Source organism: Rhinichthys klamathensis, unplaced genomic scaffold (genome assembly GCF_029890125.1).
Source record: "Rhinichthys klamathensis goyatoka isolate OS25496 unplaced genomic scaffold, OSU_Roscu_1.1 h1tg000595l_1, whole genome shotgun sequence".
NCBI classification, from domain to species: Eukaryota; Metazoa; Chordata; class Actinopteri; order Cypriniformes; family Leuciscidae; genus Rhinichthys; species Rhinichthys klamathensis.
In genome coordinates, this window is record NW_026607051.1 from 490,488 (window position 1) to 504,840 (window position 14,353).

Sequence of the window (14,353 nt, forward strand, 5' to 3'; positions counted from 1 at the left end):
ATGAGTAAAAATCGACTGAAATATGTTGAAATAAAATATTTTTGTATAAGCAACGTATTAAACTGCAAATTAACATTTGTATGCCCTAATCATAAAAACGATATGTAACATGAAAGACAAGATGTCGTTTTTACTGTAAAATACTGCCACATCAAATAAGCTTGTTTGCTAAGATGTAATTATAGTGTTTGTTCGATTGTAGGCTATTCAAACTAATTAATCCGCAACTGTGAAATATGTATGATAAAATGTATACTTTAGTTTATACAAAGAAAGATTACATTTGAAATATAGTTAAAATTTTAATTGTTGTTGTAATTGTAACCTTTTTATTAAAATAGCAAAAATATATGTACATATATGTCATGATCCCGGTGTTCTCTTCTGTCTCTGTCACCCTCTTGTGTTCTTTTTGTTTCCTGTATCTATTCTCACACGCGCTCCCTTCATACACACACACACCTCGCTTAGACACACCCACTTACTATCACGCTCATTCATTCTCCACCAGCTGATTGCCATCAGCCTTTCCATTACTCTTTCTCCATTTCCACCTGTTATCACTTTCTTCCTAATTAGCTTTCCTACTTCTAGTTCTCTTTTTCCCCTTTTCTCTGCCAGATTATTGACTATGTTAAACGTGTGTTACAGAGCTTACCTGTTCGCATCTTGTCTTGTCTTGTCCTGTTGCACCTCGGTGACCCCTGTAGGCAAACTGACCACACGAACCTTATCCAGGGTACCCACCACAGTACGCGGGTACACACTCAAAAAAGTCAACTAGCCACTTGCTGGATTTGCAAAATACAAATATGTCTGATTAATAAGAATATAACGAGTTTACTTCTGTTAAATGATTTTTTCTTGTTGTTTGCAACTAAATTAAGAAATAATTAAATGAATTAGATCAGCACTTGTTGATTCAACGAGACTGAGGCGCTTCATATCAACAATTGTCTCTGGCGAGCCACTGCGCATGCTCAGCACTGCGGCGGGAAGTTCGGGAGCACGCGCCACGCGACGCGGGTCCACTCCACTTTAGGCGGCTGGAAGTTTTTGTGCGGTCTCATCGTTCTGTATCCTTGATATTGAGGGGTAGGTACTTTATATTTACCTGTTTGTTATTAGTACTGCTGGATTATAGATCAAAAATAAGTTATTAGACACTGCTTCGATGTTTTTAAGCAGGCTTATTTTCACAGACTTGAAGCACATGTGTTGGGTTCAATTATGTGTCTTCGTCGATACGAGTTTCACCTTAACGTTAATATATCCGCTATGCATTTCTGTCACAATTCAATGTTAGCTACGCCTAACTATTAAATACATAACCTACATAATGTGCCATTTTTACGATATAACGTTACCCCTGGGTACATGTATGTAACTTGGCCGATCGGTTATATCCGAAACAACAGAAGTAACATTGTGCCCTTCTCGTCGCTCTTTTCAGTCTAGCTTTATTTCTCTTTTGAGTTTTTGCTGAGTGTGCCAACGGAGGGACTGTTTTTATTATCTAAATTAACTAATGTTAATGTGTGTCAGCAAAATATTACTTTAAACGTTTTGTAACTAATCATTTCTGTCTTTTCAAACATGGAGTTCCAAAATGCCACATAATGCTAACTTACCAATCTTAATGACTATAGTATGCAAAAAACTGTCAAGTTAAATCTATGATGCAGTTGAAGTGTCCTGACAAATTGCAGTAAAAGTTATGATTGAATAGGTATGCACAGTTTAATTCAGGGAATATAGTTATCAATATAAGTAAAACTCTTGATATTTAGTAACAGCAGCATATTTTCTTTGGCCCATTTTTTAAAGTCAGTCTTTGAAATTAGGAGAATACTGCTTGTGTGTTTTTCTGTTTTCTGGCCTTAGCATACACATTAGAGTAAATTAGTTACAGTTTTGCAGATTAACTTTTATACACTTATTTTTTTTCACAGTGAAATTGTTCCTTTTCTTTATACAAAAAAATAATATATAAAGCTGTCCCCATGCTCTTCTGGTTTGAACCTCACCTTTATTACATGGTAAGTTTTTTTTTGTAACACTCACATACAGTAATGCATAACTAACTATTATTGATTACTGAACTTTCCTTTTCTTTCTCTTTCAGTGATGTGAATGTGGCAGTGCAGGCAGTGTGTTGCAAAGGAGAGTTGTAGGTACAAATTACTTAAGCATTATAAACTACACCATTGTTTAGTCTGGAGCAGGAGAGAATCGCAATGCTTTCAGAAATTAAAAAGAGAAACAATGACCACATAGTGATTAAAAAAAAAAAAAAAAAAAAAGACTTTCTCTTACAGAAGACAAGAATTTCTTCAAGCAGAGCTTATGGTTGCAGACTTTAAAAGCAGATGGCCAGCTCTCTTCAATGTGAAAGAGGTGTGTATCTCATCACATCAGGTTTATATATGCCCCATAATATAAATGTATATATGTGTGTGTATATATATATATATATATACAGACTGAAATACATTTAAGAGATCAGAAAGATAATGAAAATTCAGCTCTTATACTTTTAATTTAAAAAACAGAGTAGGCCATATTTAGATTGCTGTGTAAATGTCTTATTAACTATCTTGTTGCTGATAGAGATGCTAAAACAGTTTTTTTTGTTTTGTTTTATTCTTCTGTTATGATGAGAGTTTACAAATGTATGATCAATGTTTTTTTTTTCTTCAGATTGATAGGGAGTTCTTGCGGATTTCAACTCTACCACTGCTTTCTACATTCTTTGCTGAGCTTGACCGGTACTCCCCACGATTGATGGAGATCTTCAGTAGAAAAGGCAGGCAAGCATGCAAGAAAATCACACAGACCATGGATGCCATCTCCAAGGTTTGTATTGATAAATGGCTGTAATAGTCATTCTCAATGCAGATGGAAAGACGGATGCAGTTTGGCATTTTCTTCCCAAACAGTACTCTTTAGCTGTGCCACCACTGAAGTTTGAGTAAATCTTGTACACCCCACAGGATGATACTATACATACCCGGAGAGCCTGTGTCATCAAGTCTCTGTGCACCTACTTGAATGAAGACCCTGAAAAACTGGTGAAGGCATATTTGGTGCGTTGATGAGAAAATACCGTTTCAAAGGCCCATTGAATCTGTACTTGGGCCATGTTTTTCCCTATTTGCTACAACAAACATGTGCCATGAGAGAACACATAACTGTCAAATTACTGAGCTGGACAAATTGTTAATTTATAGGAAACTGATGGTACACCATGACAAAGTTCTTATGTGAATTGGTTGATGTTCTAAACCAATACATTTTTTATTCATATTGGTTGAGCTCTTTTGGGGCCTAATTTACATAAAAAATAAATGGCATCAGAAACTGCATTCTTTTCTTTTTTATTGCTGTGCATTATATTCTTAGATGTTTCTAATGTTTAGCCACCTCGTTCATGGCCAGTTCAATTATAACAATTTTATAATTTAATGCACTACAATAGCACTCCAGCAACCACTGTGGCCTCAATAATAAACATAGTAGAAATATCACCTTTCTGACTGTTTCAGGTTAAAAATTGAGAAATTATAACTTTGTAGATGTAGAATTCACAGCAGAGCTCCTGTATTGGATTGATGTCTACTTTGCAGGTGTACCTAATAAAGTGGTCAGTGTGTGTATAAGTGTGCAATTCTTGTAATAAATATTTGAGCTAATTTTTGTTTGTGATCTTTCATGTATTTCGTCCCACAGGATTCAGACTTCGAGTTACAAAGTACCATGGAGTAAACTGTGATGGGAGTGTATGTCATACTGAAGGAGGGAGCGCTGCCTGACGATGACCCAGCAGACATTGGTGTCCTAATTGAAGGTGTGGAAGTCCTCAGTGACTTGAATAGCATTGCACAGGCTTGTGCTCTGTTATTTGGACTGATATACTGTTTGAACCTGAGCTACCCACAAGAGCTCAAATGCACTTTTGAAGTCTTGCAGAAGAACTTTCTAAATGTAAATGGACAGATGTTGTTATCCAAGGCACAGTTCCTCAAAAACAAGTTTTGGGGTAAGTGAGCTTGAAAAAGACAAAGTCAATCAAAAAGCACTTTTGGAGTTCTGCAGTTCTGATGTTCCGGAGATATGTGGACAGCTGTTATTAATGGCACAATTTCTCTAAAACAAGGTTCTGGAGCAAGTAACCTTGAACAAGACTTAAGTCAAACAAAATCCACTTGGAGTTTATGTACAGGTCCTTCTCAAAAAATTTGCATATTGTGATAAAGTTCATTATTTTCCATAATGTAATGATAAAAATTAAACTTTCATATATTTTAGATTCATTGCACACCAACTGAAATATTTCAGGTCTTTTATTGTTTTAATACTGATGATTTTGGCATTCAGCTCATGAAAACCCAAAATTCCTGTCTCAAAAAATTAGCATATTTCATCCGACCAATAAAAGAAGTGTTTTTAATACACAAAAAAAAGTCAACCTTCAAATAATTATGTTCAGTTATGCACTCAATAGTCAATACTTGGTCGGGAATCCTTTTGCAGAAATGACTGCTTCAATGCGGCGTGGCATGGAGGCAATCAGCCTGTGGCACTGCTGAGGTGTTATGGAGGCCCAGGATGCTTCGATAGCGGCCTTAAGCTCATCCAGAGTGTTGGGTCTTGCGTCTCTCAACTTTCTCTTCACAATATCCCACAGATTCTCTATGGGGTTCAGGTCAGGAGAGTTGGCAGGCCAATTGAGCACAGTAATACCATGGTCAGTAAACCATTTACCAGTGGTTTTGGCACTGTGAGCAGGTGCCAGGTCGTGCTGAAAAATGAAATCTTCATCTCCATAAAGCTTTTCAGCAGATGGAAGCATGAAGTGCTCCAAAATCTCCTGATAGCTAGCTGCATTGACCCTGCCCTTGATAAAACACAGTGGACCAACACCAGCAGCTGACATGGCACCCCAGACCATCACTGACTGTGGGTACTTGACACTGGACATCAGGCATTTTGGCATTTCCTTCTCCCCAGTCTTCCTCCAGACTCTGGCACCTTGATTTCCGAATGACATGCAAAACTGAGCAACAGTCCAGTGCTGCTTCTCTGTAGCCCAGGTCAGGCGCTTCTGCCGCTGTTTCTGGTTCAAAAGTGGCTTGACCTGGGGAATGCGGCACCTGTAGCCCATTTCCTGCACACGCCTGTGCACAGTGGCTCTGGATGTTTCTACTCCAGACTCAGTCCACTGCTTCCGCAGGTCCCCCAAGGTCTGGAATCGGTCCTTCTCCACAATCTTCCTCAGGGTCCGGTCACCTCTTCTCGTTGTGCAGCGTTTTTTGCCACACTTTTTCCTTCCCACAGACTTCCCACTGAGGTCCCTTGATACAGCACTCTGGAAACAGCCTATTTGTTCAGAAATTTATTTCTGTCTTACCCTCTTGCTTGAGGGTGTCAATGATGGCCTTCTGGACAGCAGTCAGGTCGGCAGTCTTACCCATGATTGTGGTTTTGAGTAATGAAACAGGCTGGGAGTTTTTAAAAGCCTCAGGAATCTTTTGCAGGTGTTTAGAGTTAATTAGTTGATTCAGATGATTAGGTTAATAGCTCGTTTAGAGACCCTTTTCATGATATGCTAATTTTTTGAGACAGGAATTTTGGGTTCCCTATCGGTCAGTCAATGAAAGCTTTAGCGCAAGTTCTGCCGGGAAGACTCAATTGTTACGTCATTCATTACCTTCTCATCTATCCAATTGCGTCTAACATTGTGGTATAAAAGATGGGTACTTACACATGTCTGAGTTCGCAGATGCTGACGCTTACATTCACCTCCACCCTCCCCACCACCAAGTTGGTTCCTTCCATCCATCCTCCCCACCACCACCAGGATGGTCCCTTCCTATACCTCACGGGGGGTCGGCTGCGCCCCTGCCTTCATCTTCAGGCAGGAAATGCAGAATCCGTACCCTCGGATCGCGAGTTACGGACGGGGCCTACGCCAAAGAACTCTATTGCATATATTGCTTGCTGGGCTGCTAATAAATGGTTTATTGTTCCAATATTATTTTCCCGAGTCTTTCTGGTAGAACTACAACGTAGGTCAGACTGACCAATAGGAATCTCGCTAGAGAGGCCAATCTACTTCGAGTGAAACTAAAACAAGCCAATGCACATTGGCATGCAATCATTTGCATCAGCTGCGCGTCCTCGTCAGCGCGGGTATTTAACAGCAGCTGTTATGATTGCACACTAGCTTTTTGCTTCGGAGCCAAACGCTTCATGTTTAATCCTACAGAGTGTGACTCCGAGCCTCTTCTTTGGACCTCTCCTTCCCGGTGCGGGCGTTACAGCACGGCAGCGCGAACAGTCGTCTTTTTCTCTCTCCTGTCTGTGGTGTTGAGCAAAACCAAAAAGCTGTTGTAACAGCTGGTAAGGTGCGCCGTACGAGCGCTCAAAAGCTGTTTTCACAGCTGGTAAGACAGCGAGAGAGAGAGAGAGAGATCGCGCACAGACAGGTGCACATTCCTGTCTGTGTTCGCAGTGACTATTCCCCTGCGTGTTTCAGCACCAGTGAGAGCAGTCCCTAAAAGAGCTTACACAAATAGAGAGCGTCTTTTAAAAAGAAAAAAGATGACTTTCTATTTGTGTGTTTCTGGATGCGGTCGTTACCTGGGCTCACAGGATGGTCACAAACGCTGCCTCGTGTGTCTGGGCATTGAACACGCTGAGGCAGCGTTTGTGGATGAGTCATGTACCCATTGTGGGAAGATGACCATCGCGGAGCTACGGTCGAGACTCCTGTTCCTGCAAAGGGGCGGAGTCCCCGTGCCTCTGCCTCGTTCCAATCCTCCTCAGAGGGTTGCTTCGGGCGGGGGCGCGGGTGACCTGAGGATCACGGTGAGCGCGTCTCCTTCGGGGAACCAACCCCCTAGGAGCCCTCACCCCTCTCATGCTCCGCAGCCAGTTGAGCTTCCATTGGAGAAAGCTGGACCATCCTCGAGGTGTGTACCGGTTGTCTCCTTTGGGGCTCCCAGTGACCAGATGTCGATCGCTGCATCGGAGGGTGGGTCAGACTTCTCTGCGGACGACGACTCGGCACCGCTGCCTCCTTCGGGGGTGCCAGCGGTGCCTGAGACGGACCCGGAGATGATGGCCATGCTCTCCCGGGCCGCCAACGGGGTCGGGCTCGTGTGGAATCCTCCACCGTGTCCCGAACCCTCGAGGTTGGATGATTGGTATCTCGGGGTGGCGCGCGCTGGTTCTCAGCAACCCACCCCAGTGCCTTTCTTCCCGGAAGTGCATGAGGAGCTTACAGGAACGTGGACGGCACCTTTTACTGCCAGAAACCGTTCCGGTGGCTCCTCCTCCCTCACCACCCTTGATGGCGGGGCAGCTAAGGGATACACGCGCATCCCGCCAGTGGAACGGGCCGTTGCTATGCAACTGTGCCCTAACTCCACTTGGCGTGGAGAACCGTGTCTCCCTTCCCGGGCCTGTAAGTACTCGTCGGATTTAACCGGCAAGGCTTACAAGGCCTGTGGGGAAGCTGCCTCTGCCATGCACGCCATGGCGTTGCTGCAGGTCCATCAGGCCAAGGCACTGAAGGACCTGCACGAGGGTGGTCATGATCCCCAAGTTCTTCAGGAACTTCGCATCGCGACGGACCTCGCGCTTCGTGCGACGAAGGTGACCGCGCGGTCGGTGGGTCGTGCGATGTCCACCATGGTGGTCCAGGAACGCCATCTCTGGCTGTGTCTGGCTGACATGAGGGAGTCTGACAAACTCCGGTTTCTCAACTCCCCTGTGTCCCAGACCGGCCTCTTCGGCGACGCGGTCGAGAACTTCGCCCAGCAGTTCTCGGCTGTACAAAAGCAGACGGAGGCCATCAAACACATCCTGCCGCGGCGGCCAGCTGCTGCCTCCACCCCGCCGCCCGCGGCACCTCAGTCTGCTCGTCGCCGAGTGCGTCCGCCTGCGTCTGCCCCTGCTCCCGTGCCGCAGCAGCAGCCTCCACCTAAGCGGCGCCGTGAAGCCAGTCGCAGGCAGGGCGCCCCGCCCGTCCAGGCCCCCGCCAAGAGGGGCGGCAAAGCCAGGGGTAAGCGGCCCTAGGACGGGCGACCCGGAGATGGAAGGGACTGCTCTCCAGGAGACGATGACTGCATCGCTCCCTCCCCCGGAAGAGGGCCGGGTGGAAAATCCTGTGTTTCGTTTTGTTTGTGTTCCGCCGCTGGCCTTAAAACCAGCGGTACCCAAAATTTCAATAAAAGAGCAGTTTCTACCATCTCTGGGTCCGAAGAGGACCCGGAGAGCAGTGGGGGGACAGAATCCTCACCACTCTCATCCGCCTCCTCTGTCGCCAGTGAGCAGCAGTGTGCAGTTCGAGAACGCCACCGAGCCGCCTCCTGCACCTCCTGCCCCGTGGAACCAGGTAAGTGCTGCACAGCACACACAGACCCTGCTACGGGCCGCCTCCCAGAGAGAGCCTCCCGAGCCGCGTCCCTGTATTCCACCTCGCTGCCCCACTCCGGGTACGCCTACAGTCCCTTTGGTCCCGCTTGCACGGTCTCTGAGAGCCTGGTTAGCGCTCCCCAGTCCGTCTCGCTGGCTCATTCGGACCATCAGGCTCGGCTATGCGATTCAGTTCGCCCGGCGTCCCCCCAAGTTTCGGGCCATCCACTCCACTACAGTGAGAGCAGCCGATGCCCATGTCTTGCGTGCGGAGATCGCAGTCCTACTGGCGAAGGACGCGATAGAGCCGGTCCCTCCAGCCGATATGAGGTCAGGGCACTACAGTCCCTACTTCATTGTACCCAAGAAAGGTGGTGGGTTACGACCGATCTTGGATCTGCGAGTTTTGAATCGGAGCCTCCACAAGCTACCGTTCAAAATGCTCACGCAGAGACGCATTTTCGGATGCATCCGTCCCCAAGATTGGTTTGCAGCGATCGACCTGAAGGACGCGTACTTTCATGTCTCGATTCTTCCTCGACACAGGCCGTTTCTGCGCTTTGCGTTCGAGGGTCGAGCATATCAGTACAAGGTCCTGCCCTTCGGGCTGTCCCTGTCTCCCCGTGTCTTCACGAAAGTCACGGAGGGGGCCCTTGTTCCCATGAGAGAACAGGGCGTTCGCCTCCTCAACTATCTCGACGACTGGCTTATACTAGCACACTCTCGAGATCAGTTATGCGAACACAGGGACCTCGTGCTCACGCACCTCAGCCAGTTGGGCCTTCAGGTCAACTGGGAAAAGAGCAAACTCGCCCCTGTGCAGAGGATCTCTTTTCTCGGTATGGAGTTGGATTCGGTCGCACAGACAGCGCGCCTCACAGAGCAGCGCGCTCAGTCGGTGCTGAACTGCTTGAACACGTTCAAAGGCAGGACAGCGGTCCCACTGAAATTTTTTCAGAGGCTCCTGGGGCATATGGCAGCGGCAGCAGCGGTAACTCCGCTCGGCTTGCTTCATATGAGACCGCTTCAGCACTGGCTTCACGGCCGAGTCCCGAGATGGGCGTGGCATCACGGCACTCACCGGGTGGCAATCACACCGGCCTGCCGCCAGACCTTCAGCCCGTGGTCAGACCTCTCGTTCCTTCGGGCAGGAGTCCCCTTGGAACAGGTCTCCAGGCATGCTGTGGTATTCACAGATGCCTCTGCCACCGGCTGGGGTGCCACGTACAACGGGCATGCAGTGTCAGGGGTGTGGACGGCTCCCCAACTGCATTGGCACATCAATTGCCTCGAGTTGCTAGCAGTACATCTCGCTCTGAGCCGCTTGAAAAGGTCGCTACAGGGCAGGGACGTACTGGTCCGTACGGACAACACAGCGACCGTTGCGTACATCAACCGACAAGGTGGTCTACGCTCCCGTCGCATGTCGCAACTCGCCCGCCATCTCCTCCTCTGGAGTCAGAAGCGTCTGAGGTCGCTTCGAGCCATGTATGTCCCTGGCGTGCTCAACCGTGTGGCCGACGAGCTATCACGAGCTGTGCTTCCGGGAGAATGGCGACTCCACCCCCAGGTGGTTCAGCTGATCTGGAGAGAGTTCGGAGAGGCTCAGGTAGACCTGTTTGCCTCTTCAGAGACCTCCCACTGCCAGCTGTTTTACTCCCTGACCGAGGGAACACTCGGCACGGACGCACTGGCACACAGCTGGCCCCGGGGCCTACGCAAATATGCGTTTCCCCCAGTGAGCCTACTTGCACAGACACTGTGCAAAGTCAGGGAGGACGAGGAGCAGGTCCTTCTGGTGGCTCCCTATTGGCCCACCCGGACTTGGTTCCCAGAACTCATGCTCCTTGGGACAGTCCCTCCCTGGCCCATTCCTCTGAGGAAGGATCTTCTGACTCAGAGACGGGGCACCCTATGGCACCCGCGTCCAGACCTCTGGAAACTCCATGTCTGGTCCCTGGACGGGACGCGGAGGTTCTAGGTGACTTACCCCCTGAGGTACTTAACACCATCACTTCAGCACGGGCGCCGTCCACGAGACGTGTTTACGCCCTGAAGTGGAACCTGTTCGTCGAGTGGTGTTCTTCTCGCCGAGAAGACCCCCGGAGATGTTCGATAGGGTCTGTGCTTTCCTTCTTGCAGCAAGGGTTGGAGCGAAGGCTGTCTCCCTCCACCCTCAAAGTACATGCTGCCGCTATTTCAGCTTATCACGACCACTTAGATGGCAAAACAGTGGGGAAGCACGACCTGGTCGTCAGGTTTCTTAGGGGGGCGAGACGATTAAATCCTCCTCGACCCCCCTCCATACCCTCTTGGGATCTTTCCCTGGTGCTTCGAGCACTTCAGGATGTTCCCTTTGAGCCTCTGCAGTCAGTAGACTTAAAGCTTCTTTCCATGAAGACTTTGCTACTGGTTGCACTGGCCTCTGTCAAGAGGGTAGGAGACCTGCACGCATTTTCGGTCGACGAATCGTGCCTAGAGTTCGGGCCGGGTGACAACCATGTGGTACTAAGACCCCGGCCTGGCTATGTGCCCAAGGTTCCTACCACTCCCTTCAAAGACCAGGTAGTGAACCTGCAAGCGCTGCCTTTGGAGGAGGCAGACCCAGCCCTGGCTTTGCTCTGTCCCGTTCGCGCTCTGCGTATGTACGTGGACAGAACTCAAAGCATCAGGACCTCAGACCAGCTCTTTGTCTGTTACGGAGGCCAGCAGAGGGGAAAGGCTGTCTCCAAGCAGAGGATGGCCCACTGGATAGTGGATGCCATCGCCTTGGCTTACCAAGCTCAAGGCGTGCCCTGCCCGCTCAGGTTGCATGCACACTCCACGAGAGGCGTCGCATCCTCCTGGGCGCTGGCACGTGGCTCCTCGCTAACAGATATCTGTAGAGCTGCGGGCTGGGCGACACCTAACACGTTCGCTAGATATTATAGCCTACGTGTAGAGCCGGTCTCCTCCCTTGTTCTCACCCTAAACGGGTAGAAGCACCGAGAGGCCCGGCTCTGTCGGCTTGCTGCACCCTACTGTGCACCCTTATTGCTCCAGAGTGAAAAACCTGTTGAGTCCTCCAAAAACCCCTCGGCCCGGACATGGCAGAGCGTCCAGTGCCAGGCCTTTATCCGCTGAATCCTTGAGAACCGGATCTGGGCTGGGTTCCATATGTGTGACCCTACGGGGATCCCATATGTGTATATTTTCCACGGCTGCTCCTAACGGAAGCCCGTGTCTTTCCCTTGGGCTAAGTCACCCACTATCTCATATGTAGTACAGCCTTCGGGCTAGTCCATATGTATTCCCCACATAACTCCTTGAAGTAAGTGGCTTCCGCAGCGTCCTCCTTCCTAACTGAAGGGCACGCTTTCCCAGTGTTATCCAATAATCTCACTGTATGGGTTATTACGGAACAACAGTGACAGATACACTCTGTGTGTAGCCTCCTCCTATCGTCCTTCTAGGCAAGAAGGTGTAGAGGCTTGCATGGGGCGCTGGATGGGGTGCAGCAGCTGTGGCGCTTTGGTAGGGATTCCTATTGGTCAGTCTGACCTACGTTGTAGTGACTGACCGATAGGGAACGTCTCGGTTACATATGGTAACCCTCGTTCCCTGAGGGAGGGAACGGAGACGTAGGTCCCGTCGCCACATCTGCTGCCGCCCGCTGGGGCGGCCAGCTTTTTCAGGTTTGGCTCCTCAGCAAAAAACTAGCGTGCAATCATAACAGCTGCTGTTAAATACCCGCGCTGACGAGGACGCGCAGCTGATGCAAATGATTGCATGCCAATGTGCATTGGCTTGTTTTAGTTTCACTCGAAGTAGATTGGCCTCTCTAGCGAGATTCCTATTGGTCAGTCTGACCTACGTCTCCGTTCCCTCCCTCAGGGAACGAGGGTTACCATATGTAACCGAGACGTTTTCATTAGCTGTATGCCAAAATCATCAATATTAAAACAATAAAAGACCTGAAATATTTCAGTTGGTGTGCAATGAATCTAAAATATAGGAAAGTTTAATTTTGTATCATTACATTATGGAAAATAATGAACTTTATCACAATATGCAAATTTTTTTAGAAGGACCTGTATATGGAAAACTTATTTTTGGCACAGTTCCTCCAAACAAAGCTACTGGAGCACGTGAGCTTGAACAAGACTGGTGTACTTCAGTGTTATTAACATGTGACATGAGTATTTAAAAAAAAAAAATGTTCAAATTGTTTGCATGTTTTCTGTGCTTTTTTAGTAGAGTACTTAGTTTTGGTAATGTCATGCTGCTTATGCCGAGTTCAGACTGCACGATTTTAGCCCCGATTTTGGCTCGCCGACAGGTTTTGAGAAAGCGCCGACAAATGCCCGAAATCACAGGCAAATCGGTGCTCGTTCACGCGAGTGACAATCACGCAGTGTGAATGAGCAAAGACACGATCCGAGAGAATCGCCGACGAGTCCCCGACGCCCGTGAGATATTTGGCATGCTAAATATCTGGACCTGTCGGCGATTCACAATCCTGCTGTGTGAATGTGTTCTGACTGAAAACTACATCGGCGATGACCGACAGCCAATGAGAGAGCAAGATACAGGGTGGAGGAGGAGGAGGAGTTAGACCAGAATATCAGTATTTTAATAGATGGGCCTATATTTACAATTATATCAAACAGAAACAAAGCACAAACATTTGCATGACCAGCAGCAACAGCAGGACATTTGAAAAATTATTTATTTACCCCCAACTCTCTTTGCAAAACACAGTCCTTGCTCCCCTTATCTTCCCAACCATTTCCTGCATAAACTGTTTATTATTATTTTTTCATTTTCGCTACAAATCAGTGCACAGACAATTTGTAGGCTATCATTTTTAATAACAAATTCAGTGTCGCGCGAGAACTCCGGTCTCACGCACGCGTGATCTTCCGTTATTTCCTATCACTTCTCGCGTTTGTTTGGTTGTGAAACGTAGTTTGCGGACCAGGCAGAAGTTGTCGCCGATTCTTTCTTTTGTAAAGTCATGCAGTGTGAAACCTCCTGTCGCCGATCCATCGTGCAGTGTGAACACAGCAGCAACTGAATGTTACCCCAGATAGTCATGCAGTGTGAAAACAACAGTGACCCGATTATTTTGAAAATCGTGCAGTCTGAACTCGGCATTAGTGCTGTCATCTAAAACAAATGTAATGAAACAAGATAGATATTCATTAAACTACCAAAACAAGACATTAACTAGTTTATGTAACAAGGCAGAAATTTGTTGAATTGTGTTGAATTGAAGTGCTTTACTGACATTGAGTGGATAAGAATAAATTTGATTAGACTAACACAATACAAACATTTTGATTCAATTAGTTGTAAAGAAGTTACATTGACATATTACAATCATGTTGAATCTACGTATATTGTGTTCATATAAAATATTCAAAGTAGTTCAAGTTTACTTGATTTTATTAGATGCATAATGGGTGCTACGATTAAATCACGTTCATTCAACAATTTATTTTTTTGAGTGCAGCATCACATCGATGGCCCCAACATTTACAATAGGGATGTAGGCCGTACCTCCAGCCACCTGAACCAGGGCCGGGGAGGCCAACAGTCCAGCCGGTAAACCAAAGTCCAGGGGCTCGAACAGTACCGGACGACCAGAGTACTGCTCTGAACAGGTCGCAGCGATGATCTTCATCGTGCCACCCGGGATGCGGCAGGACTTACTACCTCAAACCTTCACCCTACCTGGAACATCCCGAGGGGCCTGCTCGCTGGCCTGGTGACACCACTGCAATGATCAAATTGTATCATAGCCTAGAATATTTGCTTCAAAACTATGTGAAAATCATCCTGACTACTCATTCAGCTAAGACAATATATTGATTTAAAATTTGTAAGACATGTTTTGTGTAAGAAAGCTTTATGCGGGGAGGCGTTAACCATCCATTAATATTTAGTGTTT